The 24,153-nt window shown below is 39.6% G+C and overlaps 1 long non-coding RNA gene across 1 annotated transcript; it reads right to left on the reverse strand.

Annotated features, from left to right (window-relative positions):
- Positions 1 to 503: 503 nt before the first annotated feature.
- LOC103279237 (gasdermin-A) lies at positions 504 to 23,404 on the reverse strand. Its single transcript, XR_506653.3, has 10 exons — positions 19,352 to 23,404; positions 15,514 to 15,691; positions 14,340 to 14,505; positions 14,121 to 14,214; positions 13,183 to 13,236; positions 8,465 to 8,494; positions 6,757 to 8,301; positions 3,644 to 3,794; positions 3,151 to 3,227; positions 504 to 2,699 (listed from the first exon to the last, which is right to left on the reverse strand). It is a non-coding gene; the product is annotated as a gasdermin-A (long non-coding RNA).
- Positions 23,405 to 24,153: the final 749 nt, after the last annotated feature.

Here is a 24,153-nt window from a genome sequence, read left to right on the forward strand (position 1 = left end):
TGCCAGAAGGACAACATTTTTGAGGTAGGTTTAGATATTCTGCTCTTTTGTGAGGAAGAAGCAGACATCTTTAAGTCTTCTGAAGTTTGTGTCACTTTATATTAGACTGAATTGCTTTTGGACAGAAAGGACTGAATAGCCTATTCTCCGTTACTTTGGAATGTAGGTCTTTTATTCTCCTGTTGCTGTCCGTTACTAATAGTCCCTTAAATAAAGTGATCACTAACTTTTAAGATTCTCAGTCCTTTTACTGAGACTTAAAGCTTTTTAGACTTAAAAATAACTATTGTGGTCCTGAAAGCCACATTTTCCTCCGAAAGGGCTTCCCTCAGGTTCCTTCAAAATGGCGCTGCCCTGTATGACTGCACTCTCTCTACCGTCAAAATGGCTGCTTAACTCCTTCTTCTTCTGAGGTAGTTTTCACTTCTCCTCAGGAAGGTCAAAAGAAAGAAATCAACTGCTACTTGGGAAGCTTAAAGAAAATACACTTTTACTGGGGAAGCTCAAAGGAAAATAAATTCACTTTTATTCAGGAAGCTTGAAGGAAAGAAATTCACTTTTACTTGGGAAGGTCAAAGGAAAGAAATTCACTGTTCTGCCTCCATGCTTAATTAAATGAACTGGAAGGACTCATAGCACGAAGGACAGATTGGAGACTGTAGTTGTGAAACAAAATATTTTATTAATAGACAAAATTGATCTCTTTTCCTCTTGATGCCACTATGAAGTCTCTTGTGAGGAAAGAAATCTTTGAGTCTATGCAGTTCTGGATAGATATTGCCACAGAGTATAAAGTCTTGTTATGACTGGATTCTTTGTATCTTTGAGATGACTTCAATGCAATATTGACATGGCTTTCTCTATTGCTGTAGTCTATGGCTTTTTAATCTAATTTGAATACAGTTCCAACGTGACGTGAATTTCTGTGATCCTTTTACTTCCTACACTTCCTTCCAGTGCCTCACCAACTGACAAATTCTAACTGACAAAAATAACTGCCATTTCAGGCTGGCAGGAGCCAAGGCTAAGCTCCGCCCCTTTGGAACCTTAAAGAGACAGGGCAGCAGGTAATGTTTTGCCTGCTCGTGGCATGACACTGCTCATTTTGAGTTTTCTCAGTGAGTCTTCTCCACCAATTTAACATAGGTTTAGGCAGAAAAAACAAGTTTCTGGAGTACAAAATGACTTTCAAAGTACGGACTAAACAGGAAATAATACTTTCAAACTAGGAACATATTTTCTTTATTATTATATTTTTCAGAGGCTGAATGGCTATTTGTTGGGGGTGTTTTGATTCTGCTTTTGCTGCATGGCGGAAAGGGGGTTAGACTGGATGGCCTGTGGGGTCCCTTCCAGCTCTATGATTCTACTATCATATAATATTACTGTATTTAATAATTTGGCAGGCATTTAATGAGATATCTTTTGTGGCTTTCTGAAAAAAGCACGTGTTTGCCACTAAAATCAGTAGATGTCTGAATATTTCTGAAAGTTGGGGAGAATGATCCCCGGTTATCTTCTGTCATTGTATAGTAAATTCAAGGAGCTAGCTATTGTAGTTTTTTTTTTAAAGCGTTGTTTATAAATACTTCAAAAATCCCCAAAATTTGGTGAGCTTACAGGGGTAAACGTGTACTACCATTGTAGCAAGTTTCACCCCCATAGCTGTAAAAATAAGGAATAAATGAGCCCCAGCCCCAGCCCCCAGGTGCCCAATTACTTTAATGAAAAAGTAACAAAATTCTGTTACTCTCGTAAGAGGAACAGAATTTTTTTTACTAAAGAAACTTTAGAAACTCTTTAGAATTGAAACACCAGTGCACCCCCTTTAGTAAAGATTTTAAAAACCTTGTTTGGATGGATCATACAAGCTACACACACACACACACACACACACACACACACACACACACACACTAAAATATATTGGAGTTGGGTCTGAAGTCTAAACATACATATAAAATGTTATGCTTCAGAAACATCTAAAATACCTAGGCTGAAGATAATTGTATGCAATAATTTAATAATTTTGTGCATGAAACAAAGTGTGTGTACATTTAAGCAAAAGAAAGCAAAGGTGTACTATTTCAGTGACCAACACAGATCATTTTGGATTATTTTGGGTAATGGGATGCTCAACCTGTATATGGATTTGGGAAACCATAAACGTACTACATAGAGAATATTAGAAGGCCAAAAAGGTGACTGAAAATAAGGCTATATAGTGTAATAGAGAGCAAGGCTGTATATACCTGTATGCAGCACAGTAAAATCCTGTACATATTTTGCTCAGAACTAAGCCCCACTGAGGAAAGAGTGGAAAAAGTTACTTTTCCGAACTGCAATTTGCCTGACCCATGATTGTGGGAGTTGTAGCCCAAAATATATTTTTTCAAGCTTGGAAATAAATGGAACTTTCCCAGATAAATGTGTACAGCTTTAGTCATCCAAATATCATGATGAATTCAGTCATCTTCTTACTTAGTTAGAAGATTGAGCACATAAAGAACCACATACAAGGACACGAAAGCTGCAGGCTTTCCTGTTCCAATAAGATGAGCTTCAGTTTCCTGAATGGTCACTCCACTCATTTCAAGCATTGCTCCCGTTATAATCATCTCCTCTTCAGATAAGATCTGGGCATCTACAGTAAATTCCATATTCCAGTAGTTTCGAACATGGCCTAAAATGATCTCAAACTTTGGGAACAAGAAAGAAGCAAAATCAGAGCACATTACTCAAAATATTCATTCCTAAAAAATCATTGTTATTCTTTGGAAAAAAATTATAGTGTACTGCCATGTATCACTATCTGATTAGGGAACTCTTTTGCCATAGTTAACTCTACCAGTGCTAAATGGTATTATATATTTTATTTTATTTTGCATTATATTTTAGAAAGGCACATGTATATAGAAGGCTCATATGAATTCATTACCTTTCGAACCACACAGTTATAGCACAATGATTCCACTTTAATTGGCATGGCTACATCCTATGGAATCCCTTTGTTTGTTTGCTGCTGCTTTAGAACTTTCTCTGGCTGCAAATTCTAGGATTCCATAGAATGGTACACATGATCAAAATTCACATCTACCAACTTGTCTGGTGAAACATATTGGGGAATGTTTGATTCAAGTTTTCACTTACCAGTGCCAGCTGCTTGGGCACAATATTTTTTTCCACAGATTCTTCCAAGAGCATCAATTGTTCTTCCTCTTGCAGTTCTGAGAAAGAGAGTAAAACAATCAATTGCAAGAAAGGGCTCCATACTAGATTATTGTTATCAGCAATACAATAAGAAAGAGCCATAGTTTGCTCTAGCATTCTCAGACATGCAAATTAAGAGAAGGCTCTTTTTCACTCAGTTATTGTCCTCTCACAGTAGTAACTGAGAGTGACTGGGCAAATCTGTGAGAAACTCTAGGAGAGGATGCCATGAGTTACTTTTCCATGATGTTTTATTACTAAAGAGGTCTAGATGCCCTTCAAGAGGGCAGTGGAGGATTTCAAGCAGTTTGAGATTTGAAATCAAGCAAGATCAACATCTGTGCAACTGAATCAGCAGGGGCTCATGGACTGAAAGGTCCTTTAGTGAAATACATTCAAATGGTCCCTGTATTTTGGAAGTTGTGATCCTTACCACCTAAGGCTTTGAGAAAATAGAAAACTGCCTTTGCACGTTCAGGGATGATGACTCCACTGCAGTCTTGTAAATTATCCACCAAATCTTGCAATTCTGGCTTGTCAGCCATCAGCTTGCATTGGCCAGGGGCTTCAAGGGCCTCCTCCAGCTAATAGTATAAAGGAAAAGAAGATGTTAATGCCAACCAGTTACATGGACCTAAATGTAAGGATTTAGTGGCACACATATGACAGCAAGGGTTGTTATGTGATGAAATTTGAATCAAGAGCAGGGAGTGATTCTGAAGATAAATTTTGGGTTGCAAGTTATTTTTTTTTGTCCTGAAATGAAAAAAAAATGGCATGACTCTTTTTTTTTGGAAGGAGACTTTTCTCTTTCTCATGAAGGACAAAAGCATTTGTGAATAATTTTTACACACTTTCTAGTTATTTGTTTATTTTGTATCAAAAGCATTGCATAAATTATTGTAAGGACTTCATCAGATTACACTGGGAAATGTTCAGAAGTGCTCAGAAGAAGAGAGTTCAGTCTAACTCCATTTTGTAATAAAATTGAGTTTTTCCCTACCTTGGGATCACACTTTTTAGTGCACTCCGCTGAAGAAGAGGTTTCCACACTGAAGACATTTGGCCCCACCCACCATCCCTCTTGGTGCTTTTTGGTACTTCAACTCCCACAATTCCCAACAGCTGAGAGGGAGAAAGAAGGGGTGGGCAGGAATCCCATTTGGAAAGGGAGCAGCGCAGGTTCAGCTGGTGTTTTGGACTACAACTCCCACAATCCCAACAGCAGAGAGGGAGAGAGAGAGAAAAGCGATGGAGGGGGGGGGGAGATTCCCATTTGGAACGACAGCAGCACAGGCCGACAGATCATGACACAGATAAATCATGGAAGGAAGAAATAAAGGTACCCTAAAAGGCTATTTTATTTTTTTGGCAAAGTAGAAGCGTTATGAGGTAGCTTACAACCAAACCTTCTTGCTTGGGGAGCAAAAGGAAATGATGGAAATAGCCCAAAAAAGTTTATTTTGACTCCTCCCCCAAATTGGGTGGTCCTTTCCTGTGAGCAACGAGTGCTACTTCATTCAAAAATTTGGCAAAACATCCAGAGTTTTGAGAAAAATCAATATCCTCACCTCTTCCTGATACATGGGAAAAAATTGCTGCCCTCAACATTTAAAAGATTCAAAAAACTGCACTTTAACCAAAATGAATGTAGTGAACCAGTGGAATACCAGATTTTAAATATAGAACTCAGTGGAATTTAAGTTATGTGATGAAGTGGAAGAACTGATAAAAATAGAAGGAGCACATGCGGTTAAATATCTTTTGATCAAAAACTGGCAACAGCAACTGCATTGTCTGCAACCTCAAACAATTCTTCCTCTGTACATGAGGCAGAGCACTGCAGGCAGGCATACAGATGCGGAGTTGTCTGTTTTGCTCCAGTCGCACAAAGTGGAGGATTCTTTTAGGTAGTGCCATTTTGCCAGGTTGTCTTTTGATCTGCCCACTCTGCTTCTGAGTTTGTTCAGGGATTTCCAAGTTGCCCATTCTTGGTTTGCCTCTGGAGGCAGACCCATTTAGAATTTCCTGGTTTAGCTGCCCAGAGGGATATTCATGCTGTTGCTGGGGGAACATTAAGAGGAGTGGTGGTTCTCATGAAGCTTTTCCTTGATTTGAGTCTACTGGGAGGAGGCAGATAGCCATGCAGTGGATGGCTTTCACAGTGTTCAACCTTATTTCTCTCACAGTTAGCAGCAACATCAGGAGTTGCACATCAGGAGGGGCAATGCCAGCTAGCTTGTAGAGTTCAGGTGTAGATTTGAGACATCCTGTGATTATTCTACATGTTTTGTTCATGGGCAGACTTGTGCCAAACAGGACAGGCATACTCAGCAGTCGAGTAAGACAAGGCCAGGGCTGATGTTCTTATTAATTTTGGGTCTGCACCCTATGCACTACCAGTAAGTTTCCACAAGAATTTATTGCGTGCAGCTACTTTGTGCTTGGTATTCATGCAGTGTTTCCTATACGTTAGTGTTCGATTTAAGGTGACACCAAGATATTTAGGATGAAAACAATGCTCAAGCTCTTGGCCTTCCCAGGTAACTTTCAGTTTTCTTTCTAGTTAATAGATACAGGCAGTCTCTGAATTACAAACATAAGGCTTACAAATGACTCATGGTTAAGAACAGAAGTAAGACAACAGGAAGTGAGAGAAATCTACCCCTAGGAAGGGAAATTCACTCTTGGAAGAGTTATCAAGGGGAAAAGGTGTCTCAAGTGAAGCCTTATCACCAATCCTGGTTTCCACAACAAGCCACATTTTTCAAAATCACTGGGACAGAAAGTGAACTGAAATCTTCTGAATAGGAACAGAGTCAGCAATACAAATATTACAGGGGCATTAACCCTTCCCTGTTTTTTCCAAAGCTAAAAAAGAGATATTTTCAGTGTAGCTGGATAAAGGTAAAGGTTTTCCCCTGACATAAGTCTAGTCATGTCTGAGTCTGAGGGTTGGTGCTTATCTCAATTTCTAAGCCGAAGAGCCAGCGTTGTCCGTAGACACCTCCAAGGTCATGTGGCCGACATGACTGCATGGAATGCCATTACCTGTCCATCGGTGGGGTACCTATTGATCTACTCACATTTAGATGTTTTCGAACTGGGGAGCTCACTCTGCTGCCTGGATTCGAACCACCAGCCTTTCTCTCGGCAATTTCAGCGGCTCAGCGGTTTAACCCACTGTGCCGCCAGGGGCTCTTAGGTGTAGCTACACTTTAATAATGTACCTGTTTCGAATTGCATACCAATTCAAAATTACAGAACCTATCATGGGGAGGGCCTGTATTGAACTGAATAGGACACCCCTGTTACAATCTGGGCTGTGTTACAAAGTAATAAAGCTAAAGTTTGACAATGGGAAGTGGAGATTAATCTTGAATTTCTCTAAATATGACATAGAGTTGGAAAGACACTAATGGGAGAGATTCACAAAGACAATATGGCAAAGGATTTGTGAAGGGAGGGTCAATGTGCTGGAAGGAAATGATGAGGAAACCCTTAAGCACAAAGGAAAGGGCTAACACACCATGAGAACATCTTTACCTGGAACTCTAGCTTTTGTAGAAGGTCCTTGCTCCTCATTACTGCCACAAAGCCAGTTAGAAACACACCTCGCAGATTTGCAGATAAGGATGAGAACTGTGCACATTCCTCTTCAACCTCCCGCTGTATACTTTCTTTACTGGGTTTGCCTGATAAAGAGGATTGAGAGTTCATGATCAGATGCTATGAACCCATTTAAGGAAAAAGATACTCGAGGGCTAAGTATCTGATATTACTGGTATTATTTCATGTTATTGATAATATTGTATTTATGTCACCATGTAAACCCAGCATAAAATATTCTCAGCACAGAGCACAAGCACAAAGAGGTGCCTCATGGGTAGAATTAAATTAAATTAAATTAAATTAAATTAAAATCCATAACCCCATCAGGAGTGCAGGTTAGATGTATTTCTTGTATTGAAATAGATTAATATTTGATTAAGAAGGCCTTTAAGATAGGAGTTCTCAACAGGGCATCTTCAGAGGCTAATTTGCCTAAAGATACCTCCCTCGGTATCCTGTGTCTGACTGGCATCATTCACCTTGACGGACTTGGACAAGTCCACTCCCATGGCAACCATCTGCCATGGTGATTGCACAAATTCCTAATATATTCACCAGTTTGCCTTTTTCAAATGTGTGTAATGTATTCACGAATTCGCCCCTTCTTGGCATATGACTGTTAATACAAAGATTTGATGTCATTTGCTAAGAGTTTGAGTGTCAAGGGATATTAAATTATTTTCTACCTCTGAGTATCAAGCATCATTCACAGAGGTGATAAAAATATGTATTGTGTGGCTTTCCTTTCTTCTGAGAGTTTTTTAAACCCCACACTGCAGAAATATTGTGTTATGTCAGATTCCCCATATTTGTGTTGTCGAAGGCTTTCATGCCCGTGATCAAAGGGTTGTTGTATGTCTTTCGGGCTGTGTGGCCATGTTCCAGAAGTATTCTCTCCTGACGTTTTGCCCACATCTATGGCAAGCATCCTCAGAGGTTGTGAGGTATGGATAAACGAAATAAGGAAAGGAAAGAATATATATCTGTGTAGAGTCCAGGGTGTGGCAAGAGTCCTTTGTCACTGGAAAGCCAGCATTAATGTTTCAGTTAATCACCCTAATTAGCATTGGAAAGGTTTTTGTCTCTTGCCTGGGGGCATCCTTTGTTCAGTCATTAGCCGTCCTCTGCCCTCAGAGTGTTGGTTCCCATCTACTGTTTTGATTTTAGAGTTTTGTAATACTGGTAGCGAGATTTTGTTCATTTTCATGGTTTCTTCCTTTCTGTTGAAGTTGTCCACATGCTTGTGGATTTCAATGGCTTCTCTGTGTAGTCTGACATGATAGTTGTTGGAATGGTCCAGCATTTCTGTGTTCTCAAATAATATACTGTGTCCAGGATGGCTCATCAAGCGCTCTGCCATGGCTGATTTCTCTGGTTGAATTAGTCTGCAGTGCCTTTCATGTTCTTTGACTCTTGTTTGGGCTCTGTGTTTGGTCCTTTTGTATACTTGTCCACAGCTGCACGGTATCCGGTAGACTCCTGCAGAGGAGAGAGGAGCCCTCATATTTGCCCATATTTCTTAAAATATTATTGAAATGTGTAAATAGGCTAGACAATAAACTGAGTTAAAATAGTGGTCTTCAACTGATTCACTTCAGAGCCTGCATTAAACCCCAATTTCTGAAACATGAGCTCTACTTACCTTGGTCAAAAAATGCTCGATATTCCTCTTCTGTAGAAAAAAAAGCATAAAAACACAGTCTGATTTATTATTCATGTTATTTGCATTCAGACAGAGTATGAACAGATCCTAATGAATTTTGGTGGAGCCCAAAGATCTTCTAACACAGATATGCTGCAATGATGGGTTTTGTGCACTTTCGGAGTTCAACGAATTGTCCAAAGCATCCAAGGACATCTTCCCAAATTGCTTAGTATGTGGTATTGAAAGGATACATTTCTGCCCATCATTTCTGGAAACCAGTAGGTTGCACAGACTTAGTAGCAAAGTGTGATCAGTGAATGCTTAAGAAATGATTAGACACTTTCAGGGAGTGTGGTCTCATCAGATTTGAAGATGTCCAATAGACAATCATGTTTCCAAATGAAGATGGGAGGTCTATACACACCAACTATATAACACACTAGTTGTGCCCTGCCACGCGTTGCTGTGGCTGATGGGAATCATTTGTTGACTGCATGGAATAGCAATGAATAGCCTTGCAGCCTCAAAGCCTCAAAGCCTGGCCGTTTTCTTTTTATGCGAATCCTTGTTTGGTGAGCTGGAATACAATGGAATAGGCTTGCTGCCTGAAAGGCTGGGTACTTGCGTTCTGGGGGAATTGATTTTTGGCCAATTTGAATTGCATTGAATAGCCTCGCTGCTTCAAAGCCTTGCCGCTTTCTATATAGGGGCATCCTTCCTTGGGCAGGTTGAATGGAATGGAGTAGCTATCTAGGGGAAACTTTGGTTAGCCAGGTTGAACAGCACTGAATAGCCTTGCTGCTTGCAAGCCTGGCCACTTTCTGCCTTGTGGAATTCTTGGTTGGCCAGGTTGAATAGCAATGAATAGTCTCATTGTAGCAAGTATGAATGCTGCAATTAGTCACCTTGATTAGCATTTAATGGCCTTGCAGCTTTAAAGCCTGGCTGCTTCTTGCCTGGGGGAATCCTTTTTTGGGAGGTGTTAGCTAGCCCTGGTTGTTTCCTTTCTGGAAGTCCCCTGTTTTCAGAGTGTTGCTCTTTATTTACTATCCTGATTTTAGAGATTATATTGTTCTGCATTATTATACCACAGTAATTATTATATATCTATATATATAAAATGATAAAGTTGTTTGCGCAGTGACTATAACAACAAAACTAAACATCCCAGAAATACGAAATTTGGCAACACAATGCAAAAGGCTTGCCTCCAGGTTACAACAACACAACCACACCACAAAACCACAATCCAGACCCACAAAACTCACAACAACGCATCATGCGATAACAACACAACTAAACGCCCCAGAAATACAAAACTTGGCAACACAATGCAAAAGCCTTGCCTTCCAGTTGTAACAACACAACCACACCACAAAACCACACAGGACCCACAAAACTCACAACAACGCATCGTGACTATAACAACACAACTAAACGCCCCAGAAATACGAAACTTGGCAACACAACGCAAAAGCCTTCCCTCCAGGTTGTAACAACACAACCACACCACAAAACCACAATCCAGACCCATAACACTCACAACAACGCATCGTGACTATAACAACACAACTAAACGCCCCAGAAATACAAAACTTGGCACACAACTAAACGCCCCAGAAATATAAAACTTAATAACACAACGCAAAAGCCTTGCCTCCCAGTTGTAACAACACAGCCACACCACAAAACCACAATCTGGACCCACAAAACTCACAACAATGCATCGTGACTATAACAACACAACTAAACGCCCCAGAAATACGAAACTTGGCACACAACTAAACGCCCCAGAAATATAAAACTTGACAACACAATGCAAAAACCTTGCCTCCCGGTTGTAACAACACAACCACACCACAAAACCACAATCCGGACCCACAAAACTCACAACAATGCATCGTGACTATAACAACACAACTAAACGCCCCAGAAATACGAAACTTGGCACACAACTAAACGCCCCAGAAATACAAAACTTGACAACACAACACAAAAGCCTTTTCTCCTGGTTGTAACAACACAACCACACCACAAAACCACAATCTGTACCCACAAAACTCACAACAACGCATCATGACTATAACACAACTAAACGCCCCAGAAATACAAAATTTGACAACACAACGCAAAAGCCTTGCCTCCCAGTTGTAAGAACACAACCACAACACAAAACCACAATCCGGACGTACAAAACTCACAACAACGCATCATGACTATAACAACACAACTAAACGCCCCAAAGTTACGAAACTTGGCAACACAACACAAAAGCATTCCCTCCCGATTGTAACAACACAACCACACCACAAAATCACAATCCGGACGCACAAAACTCACAACAATGCATAGTGACTATAACAACACAACTAAACGCCCCAGAAATACAAAACTTGGCATACAACTAAACGCCCCAGAAATACAAAACTTGACAACACAACACAAAAGCCTTGCCTCTCAGTTGTAACAACACAACCACACCACAAAACCACAATCCGGACCCACAATACTTACAACAACGCATTGTGACTATAACAAATACAAAATTTGACAACACAACTCATCCACCTCTCCAATCCCTACATTCACACTTGGCCTCCAAAAAAACAATTACAATAATAACAATAACAACAACAATAAGAATCAACACCATCACAGGCAAGAAACAGCCAGGCACTGAGGCTGAGAGTCCAGTCAGTGCTACACTGGGCCTCCAAAAAACAATACAGTAGCATCTAACTTATCCAACTTTCATGACCACTACAACCACAATAATAATAAACACCTACACAGGCAAAAAAAAAAAAAAGACTATTGTACCACAATAAAAATATAAACTGCACTCAGCAGAATCAGACATTACAATTAACAACAAACCAAAGACAACAGGGATCTCAAGCAATTATCAATCAACACAAAAACTGAAGAAGGTAACAGACTTCAAATACTACTACAGTAGAGTCTCCCTTATCCAAGCCTCGCTTATCCAAGCTTCTGCATTATCCAAGCCATTTTTGTAGTCAATGTTTTCAATATATCGTGATATTTTGATGCTAAATTTGTAAATACAGTAATTACAACATAACATTCCTGCATATTGAACTACTTTTTCTGTCAAATTTGTTGTCTAACATGATGGTTTGGTGCTTAATTTGTAAAACCATAACCTAATTTGATGTTTAATAGGCGGTTCCTTAATCCCTCCTTATTATCCAAGATATTCGCTTATCCAACCTTCTGCTGGCCTGTTTAGCTTGGATAAGTGAGACTCTACTGTACTAATGTGAGTATAAAGAAAGGTGGAGGTCACAGCATAAATACAACCTAATGTAGACTGACCAACACCACCAGACTAAGCCACAGCAACGCGTGGCTGGGCACAGCTAGTTATATTTATAATCTTATATTATCTGCTTAGAACTGGATTATATGAGTCCCCTTCTACACAATTGTATAAAATCCACACTGAATTGGATTATATGGCAGTGTGGACTAAAGATAATCCAATTCAAAGCAGATACTGTGGATTATCCTGCCTTGGCATTCTGGGTTAGGAGACGAAGGGGGCGGGGCATACCGTTCTAACTGGCAGCTAGGGGGAAAAATGGCTTTTCCTGGTCCTCTAATTCTGACTTTATTTTTCTAGGTTTTTTGTTTAAAAGACATATTTTGGATGACTATGTCTTTTGTGGCCAAATTTGGTGTGATTTGGTTCAGTGGGTTTGTTGTTTACTCCATAGTAAAACGCACATTACATTTATATATATACAGATTGTTACATAAACCTTGGGGCACCCGCGACTGAAAGGCTGAGGTGGTGCAATGGGTTAAACAGCTGAACTGTTGAATCTGTTGGCCATATGTTAGGCAGTTGGAAGCTGCAGGTTGTGGTGAGCTCCCGCTATTAGCCTTAGCTCCTACCAACCTAGCAGTTTGAAAACATGCAAATGTGAGTAGATCAATAGGTACTGCCTTGACAGGAAGGTAATAGAGGTACTCATGCAGCCATGCTGGCAACACAACCAGACAACAGGCCCTCAGCCTGGAAATGGAAAAAGAGCACCTCCCCATGGCCGAAGTTGAGCACCACCTCCAGAAGCCAGAGATGAAAGGGGGAGCCTTTACCTTTGTCTGTACATTTGTATGTCATTGTTATTTTACTGTATTAAAAGGCACTGAATGTTTGCCTATATCTGTGTATGCTGTAATCCGCTCTGAGTCCCCTTGGGGAGATAGAGCGGAATATAAATAAAGTGTTAGCATTATTATTGTTGTTGTTATGATTATTATGATTATGATTACTTGGGAGCCCAGCTGAATAAAACATGCTTTTTTCCACTCCACATTCAGCGTTATCTTTGAACCACATAAACCGTTACAGTACAATAATTTATATTTGCTGCTTTCTTTAAAAAAATCATCCCATCTTCATCTTCAACGGACATGTAGGCTGTACTATACTGTCATGTTTAAGTTTAATTTCCATCCCCAGCATAAGAATGTCTTTGTAAATGCAGTGGCATTATGGATGTTGGGGATCACCTCCCCAACTGAACACGTGAGGAGAAAACCTCCCACAACACATCCATGCCGTCATAGCCCTTTTCTACTTTGGGGGAAGAATACTGGCACTATGAAAACACTTCTTTTGATGTTTGCATGATATTCAGACATTAAATATTAAATATTAAATAAATTTGCTAAACGTTGCTTACCTGACTCGGCAAACTTCCAGGTTCCTGTATGTTCATCTGAATGGTAGGAAAGAGCTAAGGAAATAAAAAAATAATCAGTAAAGAATAATATGAGTTTTGAAGATGAACATTTGATTACAAACATTGCCAATAGACTTCTAAATTTGGAAATGACACCAGGGCATAGCAAGTATAACTGAACTCAGATTAACCTCTGCACAGACAGCATGATTAGGTATTTTACTATGATCAAGCGTTTTATTAGGTATTTTATCAATAGAATTGTTTTTAATTAGCAATTGGTTTTGATTATTTTATTGGTACAGGATAATGGATGTCAGTGGCTCTACCAGTCCGAATTCCAAAGTCTTAGGTGAAAAATGAGCAATATTGTTAAGGAGTAAGGGATTCCTCCAGATCAGAAAGTAAAAACATGTGAATTGGCCCTTCACATTCTCATTCCTACCATTCTCATGATAGCTAAAAGTGCCTGACCCCACCATTACCATCTCTTTCTTATTCATTTTGGGATATCATTTCCTATTGCAAATCACCTTTCCAATCCAAGGACCTGTTAAATTTCTTATACCTCCCCTTGATTCCCGAATTAGATGACACTTAACAGTGTTCCTGACTTTGTCCTGGGATCACCATAAGAGTCATGTTTTTGAGAAATCTGTACAGCAGTGATTTACTAGCTATCTCATATGTGTAAGTAAAATAGGCAGCAATGGTTGTCTTGCCCTGATGAGTATTGCAATGAATTAAATATTTCTTGTCATGTAGAAAGCATAAATATTTGCCTAAAGGAACATTGTTTTGCCCTCATTTCCCCTTCAAAATTATTTGCAATGAATTAATTCCAAGTTCTGCCCATGCTCTGGATTAACATAAAAGAAAAGAGAGGATGGAAGAATCTCCTTCTGTTAAGGATCAAATTGTAAACACACATCTATTACCTATTGAATTCTTTAATACTTTTATTTTCTTGGTTCTGAATGCGAGAATGCAAGATTTTGGGATAAGAAATGTCTTCTTACTATCTCTGGTACACTAGAAGATGAAAAACAAAAACAAAACACTGGATCAACTACAGGGAACACAGCATCGATGTGAAAGGAGAAACTTCGTTTACTCCCTTGAAATTTGTGAAAGGTTTAAAGCAATTCAGATTCAACCTTCAGTCCCATTTTGAGATAGGCTTGATAAAAGATGCCGCCTTTCTTTTGGCTGGATTCCTCAATCAGTGCAGCTTCCACAGTCTCTACTGCCTCAGTCACAATATACAGGTCGTAGTTAAGCTTCCTTGATTGTTTAATGAACTCATGATCCCTGTCGATTTTTCTGTAGCAAAAAAACATACACCCATTATCCAAAATATAAGTAACGGCACAGATTGCACAGAACAAAGGTTATATAAAAGCTAAAGGCAGGAGTTCCACAATTTGCCAGATGTTATTGAATGGAGGTCTTGACCATCAAGGATTTAGATTTTAGTATCAAAGTATTAAAAACCCATATAATTTTACTATAGCTTTTTCAGGCTTGTGTGTGTGTGTGTGTGTGTGTGTGTGTGTGTATAATATATATAAATGGCATAGATACCAATATATTTTCCAACCACTTTATCATGCACTTTTAATATTTATTTTATGCAATATTGCTATGTTAATAATGATGATGATAAAAATAATGATTATCATGACAATGAGGATCATTACTTTAAAGCCAACAAATATATATCTATATCTAATATATAGTTTTATTTTAAAATACTTTTGTGATTTGTCTATATTATTGTGTGGGGCTTTTAAGTTAATTTCTCATACACGTTAGGCACCTCTTCACAGGGGGCAATTTGGCCTTATTTTACTGGCTTAAGCATAGAAGGAACCTGCCGTGCGCCATCACACGGCAGGCCTCAACCACTTTCCTCCTGAAGTGGAGGCAAAGCTCCAAAAGGCAGTTCACCCTCCACTACAGAGAGCAAAGTGTACTTCAAGTAGCTCTGGTGCAGCTACCTGCAGTTTTGGCCATGTGATGACACAAAGGTTGTTACTCTTTATGCCATGTGATGAGGGCAGGAAAGCATGCCAACACTTCCTTTCCTTCCCCCATGTGTAATGAGGGGAGGAGGGAAGGTGTGCTGGACATCATGAGCCATCATACACACCTCCCCTTTCGCCAATGAAAGCCGGTGAAGTTGAGCAGCCCAGCTGGGACCTGTGATAAAGTGGAACTGGAAATCAGTTCTTCTTGACTATGGAATCACATCATATTCGAGTAGAAACATGTTACAAGATATCATATGCTACCTAGTTTGAACCAGGTGCTCAAGCTCAATATACTTACAGCTTTTTCACAGAATTGATGATTGCGGAACCTAATTCTATCCTTTTCATCTTCATAGACCTTGCACAGGACATAGACACATTAGCTTCTACAGCGGCTATATCATGTCCAGAAATTTGTCCTCCCACTGCTCCATCTACCTCTACCTTCATGGTAATGATGTCTCCGTCAATGACATCTGGAAATTAAAAATAAATAAAGTATGTGATTAAAAGAAACATTAGAAAAAAGGAAGAGAGCTGGAGGATCAGGACATTAAAAAAATATCCAGCTCATCACATTGAGGGTGCATCCACTCAGTGCCTAAAAAGTGTGAGCCCCCACGTTTTTACCTGGGGCCTCCAAATGATCCTCAGGTAAAAACAAATTCCTTCAGCACAAAGCAGGAAAGCCCTGCTTCGGCTCGAAGTAATTTGACACCTGGAAAGACTCGAGTCTTTCCAGCTGTGGGAGCTGTATGGATTGGGTCCAGGGAGCACATTGAGCAACTTCCGGTCCCAATCCACACAGCTGTTTCAGGATTTTTGGATTTTCCTGAAGCCCGAAAAACCCAAGACAGCCCCGTCCCCTCCCAAAATACCATAAAAAGCCTAAAAAGTAAAAATTACTTACCCAGCTGGATATTTCTCTGCTGCCAACTCCATTGACTTGCCAAGATCTATTTTCCTCTCCCCACTTATTCTGGCATGCCATTTTTATGTGCCAGAAGAGGGCCAGTAGCAGGGAAATGTCATCTGGGTAAGTATTTTTTTTTTCTTTTTAAGGCTTTTCTGAGAGGTTTTAATTTGTGTCTGGGTGCCCCACCGGAAGGTCTGGCAGGACATCTGGAGACCCCCCCCCCCCCTACACACACACACAAAAGCACAAGCTTTCTAAGACATGTGTGGACTCTAATGTGGCCCCAATTGGGTTTTTTTAAACCTGATTGGGTGCGCATTAAAGTCCTGTCTGGAACTGCCCTGAGAGGGAAAAGCATGGGAGTCCATCCCTTTAAGGGAGAGAATTGTCCTTTTAGGGGAGAGAATCGCTCATATGGAGTTCTTCCTCCCCATTACACTCACACATGTGGAAACTTAAGAGCTGGCTACACATTCATCAGTACTTTTTTAAACCAGGAAAAATAACAATATCCAAAAACCAAGAGATCCCTCGCCCTGCCCAAAGCCCCTTACATTAAAAGACTGTTGCCAGTTTAAAACCTCATCTTCCCGTGGCATCCTATTGATCTGCATGGAACCCCATAGGATACAAGATATAGTGAGCCAGGTTTAAACCATTGCTCTCCATGGGATCCTATTGATCTGATTTAAACCCCATAGGATACAAGAAACTGCTGATGGTTTGGCAGTGAAACAGGATGTGGACATTTTGATGGTTCCCATCCCAGCTGTTTTTCAGTTGTAAAGATGGGAGTAAAGTGCAATAAGACGTAAGAACTCTGAACATGATTGCTGACCTGCGTTCAGAGCTCCCTCCTTTCAGGACATTTCTGCCTCTTTTCAACCCTGGAACATGTGATGAGCTCCGTGCATCTCCATGCTAAAAAGAGGCTGAAGGGTCCTACCAGGAAGAAATCAGTCAGTGTGAAGAGATCAAATCCCTTCCTTTCAGCACATTTCTGCGATGAGCTCAGTGCCTCTCCATGCTTGAAAGGGGGTTGAAGTGTCCTAAGACTATGATAAGGTGAAAAGTGTAAGAAAATGACTGGCTCTACCAAGTCAGATGAACAGCCCTATACCAGGGATTTGTGAGGATGTTGGGAAAAGAAGATAAGATTGCACATAGCTGGAAGGGAAGTGGGAAATAGGCTTTTTGTATCTGCCTTTAAGCTCTATGAATTTTATGGGCCTATTAGAGCTCCAAGATCTTTTGGAGAGTCCTTTCATCAATTTCTCAGGCTTATTTGGTGAAAACAAGGGAGATGGGGTTCTTGGTGGCTGCTCCCAGACTTTGGGATTCCCTCCCTAGAGAGATCAGGGTGGTCCCGTCCTTCCTCTCCTTCAGTCAGTACATGAAAACATTTTTATGCTTTAAGGCTTTAAAAGTGTTAATGCTATGCAGTGCTGTTGTTGCACCCATACAATTTTATAAGCCATATTGAGTCAGGTTTTGGGGAAAAGGAAGAATACCTGAGCCCAGAAACTAGTCTCTACCACTGGTATAAACAGTATTAATTATGTTAGATGCTTTACAAGGTAAGAAATTACTTTGAGATTATACTGAGAATAATGACTTCCTTATTTACATAACAACAACAACAACAACAACAACTTTATTTTTCTATCTCGCCTCCATCTCCCTGCAGGGACTCAGGGCAGATCACATGGGGCCTAGCCCAAAAAACAAATAATGAGCAAAATAAAATACATGTAAAAACAGCATATTCAACCAGATAAAATACATAAAACCAAAGTAGTACAATATAATAACAGTAAGAAGCATTTAATACATAAAATGGCAACATAAAAGGACCACCGTAATGAAGTGAATAAAATGGGGGGGGGGGGTGTCTGTTTTAACAGAGGTAGGTGGGTCCAGAACCGTTCAGGGCTTTGTAGGTAAGAAACTGCACCTTGAATTGGGACTGGAAAATAATACTCAGTTAAAACAGAAATGACGATATTTGTGCATGGCAATAAACATGTTTAATGTAAGAATATGTTCAATGCAAAGCAGATCTGAATGCCAAGTTTCTCTCCTATTGCTTTTAATCTATTGTTCAGCAGATCCTATTGTATAGTGAGAACCACTCAGACATCCCTGACTGAAAAAAAAACAACCTGCCTATATTAGGTTCTTTTTATTTATTTATTTACAGTATTTATATTCTGCCCTTCTTACCCCGAAGGGGACTCAGGGCGGATCACATTATACACACATAGGGCAAACATTCAATGCCCATAAACACATCAAACAGAGACCGAGACAGACAGACACAGAGGCAATTTAACCTTCTCCTGAGGGGATGTTCGATTCTGGCCACAGGGGGGAGCAGCTGCTTCATCATCCACTCTGACGGCACTTCCTCATTCCAGGTCGTAAATTAGTTAAACTTGCCTCCCCACTTTTATAAGTGGTACCTTATTTCCTACTTGATAGAAGCAACTATCTTTCGGGTTGCTAGGTCAGCAACGGGCAGGGGCTATTTTTAATTTTTAATTGACGGGTGCTCACCCCACCACGGGCTGGCCTCGAACTCATGACCTCATGGTCAGAGTGATTTGTTGCAGCTGCTCAACAGCCTGCGCCACAGCCCAGGTTAGGTTCCAAATTCATACCCAGTGATTAAATGAAGAGAAGACAGACATATTAAAACAGCAATGTTTTGATTAGCCATATGCCATATATATAATGTGTTCTGCAGTTACAGTAGAGTCTCACTTATCCAACATAAATGGGCCAGCAGAACGCTGGATAAGCGAATATGTTGGATAATAAGAAGGGATTAAGGAAAAGCCTATTAAACATCAAATTAGGTTATGATTTTACAAATTAAGCACCAAAACATCATGTTATACAGCAAATTTGATAGAGAAAGTAGTTCAATATGCAGTAATACGAATTTAGCACCAAAATATCACAATGTATTGAAAACCTTGACTACAAAAACATTGACTATTAAAAGGCAGACTGCGCTGGATAACCCAGAATGTTGGATAAGCGAATGTTGGATAAGTGAGGCTCTACTGTAAATGCATTGTGAAATTAAGTTTAAGAATATCTTCCTTTTTGGTAATGAATCAATGAATAAAATTCGAGAAGGGACATAATCTTGAACTAATGTTTGGTCTGATTCAGCACCATCCTTATGTTCTTATCATTGAATCTTAGATGTTACCTAAATTTACAGCATCACCGCCAGAACAAACCACATCTATGAGTTTGTATTCCGTTTTTTGAAAAGGCTCAGTCTTCCACCATGAAGTCTTTTCCTTTTTGTAAAGCACGCAAAAAAGTCGATACTTGTCATGGTCTATACTGGAGCATACTGGAATCAAATCTCCTTGTGGGTCCAGTTCTTTTGCCAAAGATTTGGTTGTCTTATGGAATGACATTTCAGGGAGATAATTTTGACCTAAAAAGAGAAACAACAATCAAAAGGACAAAATTAAGAACCTCACTGCATTATGCAATTGGCAGATTAATTATTTCCTTTTTGAAAATAGGAATTCCTTTAATGTGTTGTTGAAGGCCGGAATCATGGGGTTGCTGTGAGTTTTCCTGACTCTATGGCCATGTTCCAGAAGCATTTTCTCCTGACGTAGTCTCCATGTCAGACTACACAGAGAAGCCATTGAAATCCATAAGCATGTGGACAATTTCAACAAAAAGGAGGAAACGATGTAAATGAACAAAATCTGGCTACCAGTATTAAAAAACTCTAAAATCAGGACAGTAAATAAAGAGCAACACTAAAATAGCAGGGAATTCCAGACAACAATCAGGGCCAGCTAAATTGTTAAAACAAAGGATCCCACCAGGCAGCAACCAGCCTGGCTTGGAAGCTACAAGGCCATTAAATGCTAATCAAGATGGTCAATTGCAACATTCACACTTGCCTCAAGCAGACAAGAGTTCTTTCTCTCACCCTGGACTTTCCACAGATATATAAACCCCACTTGCCTAGTTTCTGAGGATACCTGCCATAGAATTGGGTGAAATATTAGAAGAGAATATTTCTGGAATATGGCCTGGAAAACTCACAGCAACCCAGTAACTCCTTCATCTCGTCAAAGGTTTTTAAAGAAATTATGTTGTCTTTTCTGTTTCCCATGGTACAATTATGCAGTTAATACAATTAACCTCCAAATGTAAACAACAGCTCTATCAAAAAGTGTATGCAGCTTGATAACTTATGATTTTAAAAGACAGGTTCATTGAACAGTGGTTTGCTGTTCTCTATAACTTGTTAATATCTGTTGCTCTTATGTGCCATCAAGCCAACTTGTGTCAAAATGTAAGTTTTGGAATATAATTAGGGGAACTTTCCAGTATATCTATTTATTTTTTCATCTATTTATTTTTTCATAGTCTTATTCCATGCTGCTATCTATATTACATCTTCAAACAGCCAGGCTGCACTGTGAGTTCTTGATTATTTTACGATGGAGACTGAACTAGCATTTTCCAGAATTAGAGTCTTCAAACACTGGAGATAGTCAGGCTTTAGTCCTCCCGACAGCTTCTTCCATGTTTTTGGCACTCCAAAACATGCAGTTGTTCCTCCACATTTGCGGTTTTTAATTTCTGCAGATCTGATTATTTATTGTTGTTGTTTATTCGTTCAGTTGCTTCTGACTCCCATGGACCAGCCCACACCAGAGCTCCCTGTCAGCAGTCGCCTCCCCCAGTTCCTTCAAAGTCAAGCCAGTCACTTCAAGTATACCATCCATCCATCTTGCCCTTGGTCGGCCTCTCTTCCTTTTTCCTTCCATTTTTCCCAGCATCTTTCTCTTCTCCAAGCTTTCCTGTCTTCTCATGATGTGGCCAAAGTACTTACTTCATCTTTGCCTCTAATATTCTTCCCTCCAGTGAGCAGTCTGGAATTATTTCCTGCAGAATGGACTGATTGGATCTTCTTGCGGTCCAAGGCACTCTCAAATTTTCCTCCAACACCACAGTTCAAAAGCGCCTATCTTCCATTGCTCAGCCTTCCATATGATCCAGCTCTCAGATCCATAGGTTACTACGGGGAAAACCATTGCTTTAATTATATGGACCTTCGTTGCCAGTGTGATGTCTCTACTCTTCTCTATTTTATCAAGGTTGGTAATTGCTCTCCTCTCAAGAAGTAAATGTCTTCTAATTTCCTGGCTGCAGTCTGCGTCTGCAGTAATCTTTGCACCTAGAAATACAAAGTCTGTCACTGCCTCCATGTATTCTCCCTCTATTTGCCATTTATCAATCAATCTGGTTGCCATAATCTTGGTTTTCTTGATGTTTAACTGCAAAGCAGCTTTTGCACTTTCTTCTTTCACCTTGGTTATAATGCTCCTCAGTTTCTCGTCGCTTTCAGCCATCAAAGTGGTATCATCTGCGTATCTATCTGGTTATTCATGGATATGATGAAAATGTTCTCTCTAGGAATCTCTAGGTTCTCTTGTGTTACTCTATGTTCAACATTCTCTAGTCATGCTGGAAGAACTAGAGATATCCAGAAAGAATACCTCTCTAAAAATCAATAGTTTCTCCAATGTGAATCTATATTACGTGGAGTAGTGCTAGAAGATCTAGAAGTCCTAATAGAACCAAGATGGGCAATATATATATGGTAAAAATTAATTTTAAAATGTTAGAACATCTTAAGTTATTTTTCTATTTTATACATTAGGTTAACATTATAGGTTAAACATCCCTTACCCAGAATTCTGAATCAGAAAAAAACCGCAAAATTGCCCAGTTGGATGACTGAGGGAGTGCTTTCTGATGGTTTACTGTACGCAAACCTTGTTTCATGTACAAAGTTATTACAAATAAATATACTAACCGCCTCTCCTTGCAGCTCAAGACAGGGTCCAACGGGGTTAAAATGGAGTGATCAAACACAACATTATTAAAATACATATAACTAAATACACACCGTTAAAATGTATCCAAGTACAAGTATTCCAAAATCTTGAAAAATCCAAAATCCCAAACACATTTCTGATAAGGCAGTTTTACCTTTCTTAATAACCCTGTTCATATTCTGTTTGCCCTCTCTTTCTTTTCTTTCTTTTTTAAATTGAATGCATACTTTAAATTAAATTCCCACAACATATGCCCTGCCTGACTTACCAGGCAGGGAGGTTGCATCTACAATATCTACAATATCACAGAACAGCAACAAATCACATCCTTTTCCTTTCTACTCTCTCTCTCCCCGGCTGAGTCACAGACGTTTACAAACTACTTCAGTCAATCCTCTTACGAATAAATTATCCTCTATTCTAGTGTCTAATTTTATTAATAATAGTCGTATTTTCCTCTAGTCATTTATCCAAAATCTCATTTCATCTGAGGATCATTCTAATTTGCTATTACAGTACTTCTGCACATATAGCTGATAAATGATTTCCATGGGATCATCTACAGCAGGGGTCCCCAAACTTTTTAAGCAGAGGGCCGGTCCACAATCGTTCAGACTGCTGAGGGGCCGAATTATCATTTGAAAAAAAAATTTGAACAAATTCCTATGCACACTGCATATTTGTCTTATTTGCAGTGCAAAACAACAACAATGAAAAAACAATACAATATTTAAAAATGAAAACCATTTTAACCAACATAAAGCTATCAGGATTTCAGTGGAAAGTGTGGGCCTGCCACTGGCCAATGAGATAGTCAAATGAATTAGGATTGTTGTTGTTGTGTGTCTTCAAGTCATTTTAGACTTTGGGCAAGCCTAAGTCTAAAATTAAGTAATTATTTACTATATTTATTTACTACATTTATATCCCACCCTTCTCACCCCGAAGGGGACTCAAAGCAGCTGTATGTACATACAATATATTATATTATTAGCTTAGCACAATATTAGCATTCTATATTACGATATTGAACTATACCACTATACTGTCTATATATATAAAAGAGTGATGGCATCACGGCAGCGGACAAAACAACAAAAATGAACACCCCACAACCTCGAAAATTGACATCACAATCCCTCATCCATGCCTCTAGGTTGATACAACAAAAAGAAAAGAAAAATAAAGTCCTAATTAGAGGGAGAGGAATAATTGTTTTTATCCAATTGCTGCCAGTTAGAAGGCTAAGCTCCGCTCACTTGGTCTCCTAGCAACCCACTCAGCCCAGGGGACCCTTTACCTTAACTACCACCAATTCCTCAATACTTTATTTCCCATACCACCATATTTCACCACAGCAACGCGTGGCTGGGCACAGCTAGTAATATTATATGTAACATATAACATATAATTAATATTATTATATGGTATTATTATTAGTATTATATTGTATAACATTATAATATTTTTATCAATACTATATGTATATACAATATATTATTAAAAGTGATATAAAATATTATATTATAAAACTGAGGGTGGGGCCAGGTAAATGACCTTGGAGGGCCGCATCCGGCCCCCGGGCCTTAGTTTGGGGACCCCTGATCTACAGTAAGCTGTACAATTGAAACAGTTTGTCATCACTTTCACTGCTGTGGCCAATTCCATAGAATCCTGGGAATTATAGTTTCACAAGGTCTACCATTCTTTGCCATGGAGTGCTGGTGACTCCCCAAACTACAAATCCTAAGGCTCCATGGCAGTGAAAATGGTATCAAACTGTATCAATTCCACAGTGCGGATGCACCACTTATAACCTATTCACTTTCATTTTCCTTCTGTCTAATTTTTCAGACAAAGCTATGGTCCATGTTCTATTTCACCAATTCTGTATTGCGAAATTCTATCATTTTTCTCCATAGTAGTTCACCTACATGCAGAGAAACTGTCACACCAGCTGACAATGGACCTGGACCACACTTGGCACACAGAACCCCCATGAGCAACGGAACAGACTGGAATGGTTTTGGGGGAGTTGTAGTTTACCTACATCCGGAGACACTGTGACCCCCACCGACAATAGACCGGGACCAAACTTGGCACACAGAACCCCCCCTGACCAACTGAACCT

The sequence above is a fragment of the Anolis carolinensis genome, chromosome 6 (genome assembly GCF_035594765.1).
Source record: "Anolis carolinensis isolate JA03-04 chromosome 6, rAnoCar3.1.pri, whole genome shotgun sequence".
NCBI classification, from domain to species: Eukaryota; Metazoa; Chordata; class Lepidosauria; order Squamata; family Dactyloidae; genus Anolis; species Anolis carolinensis.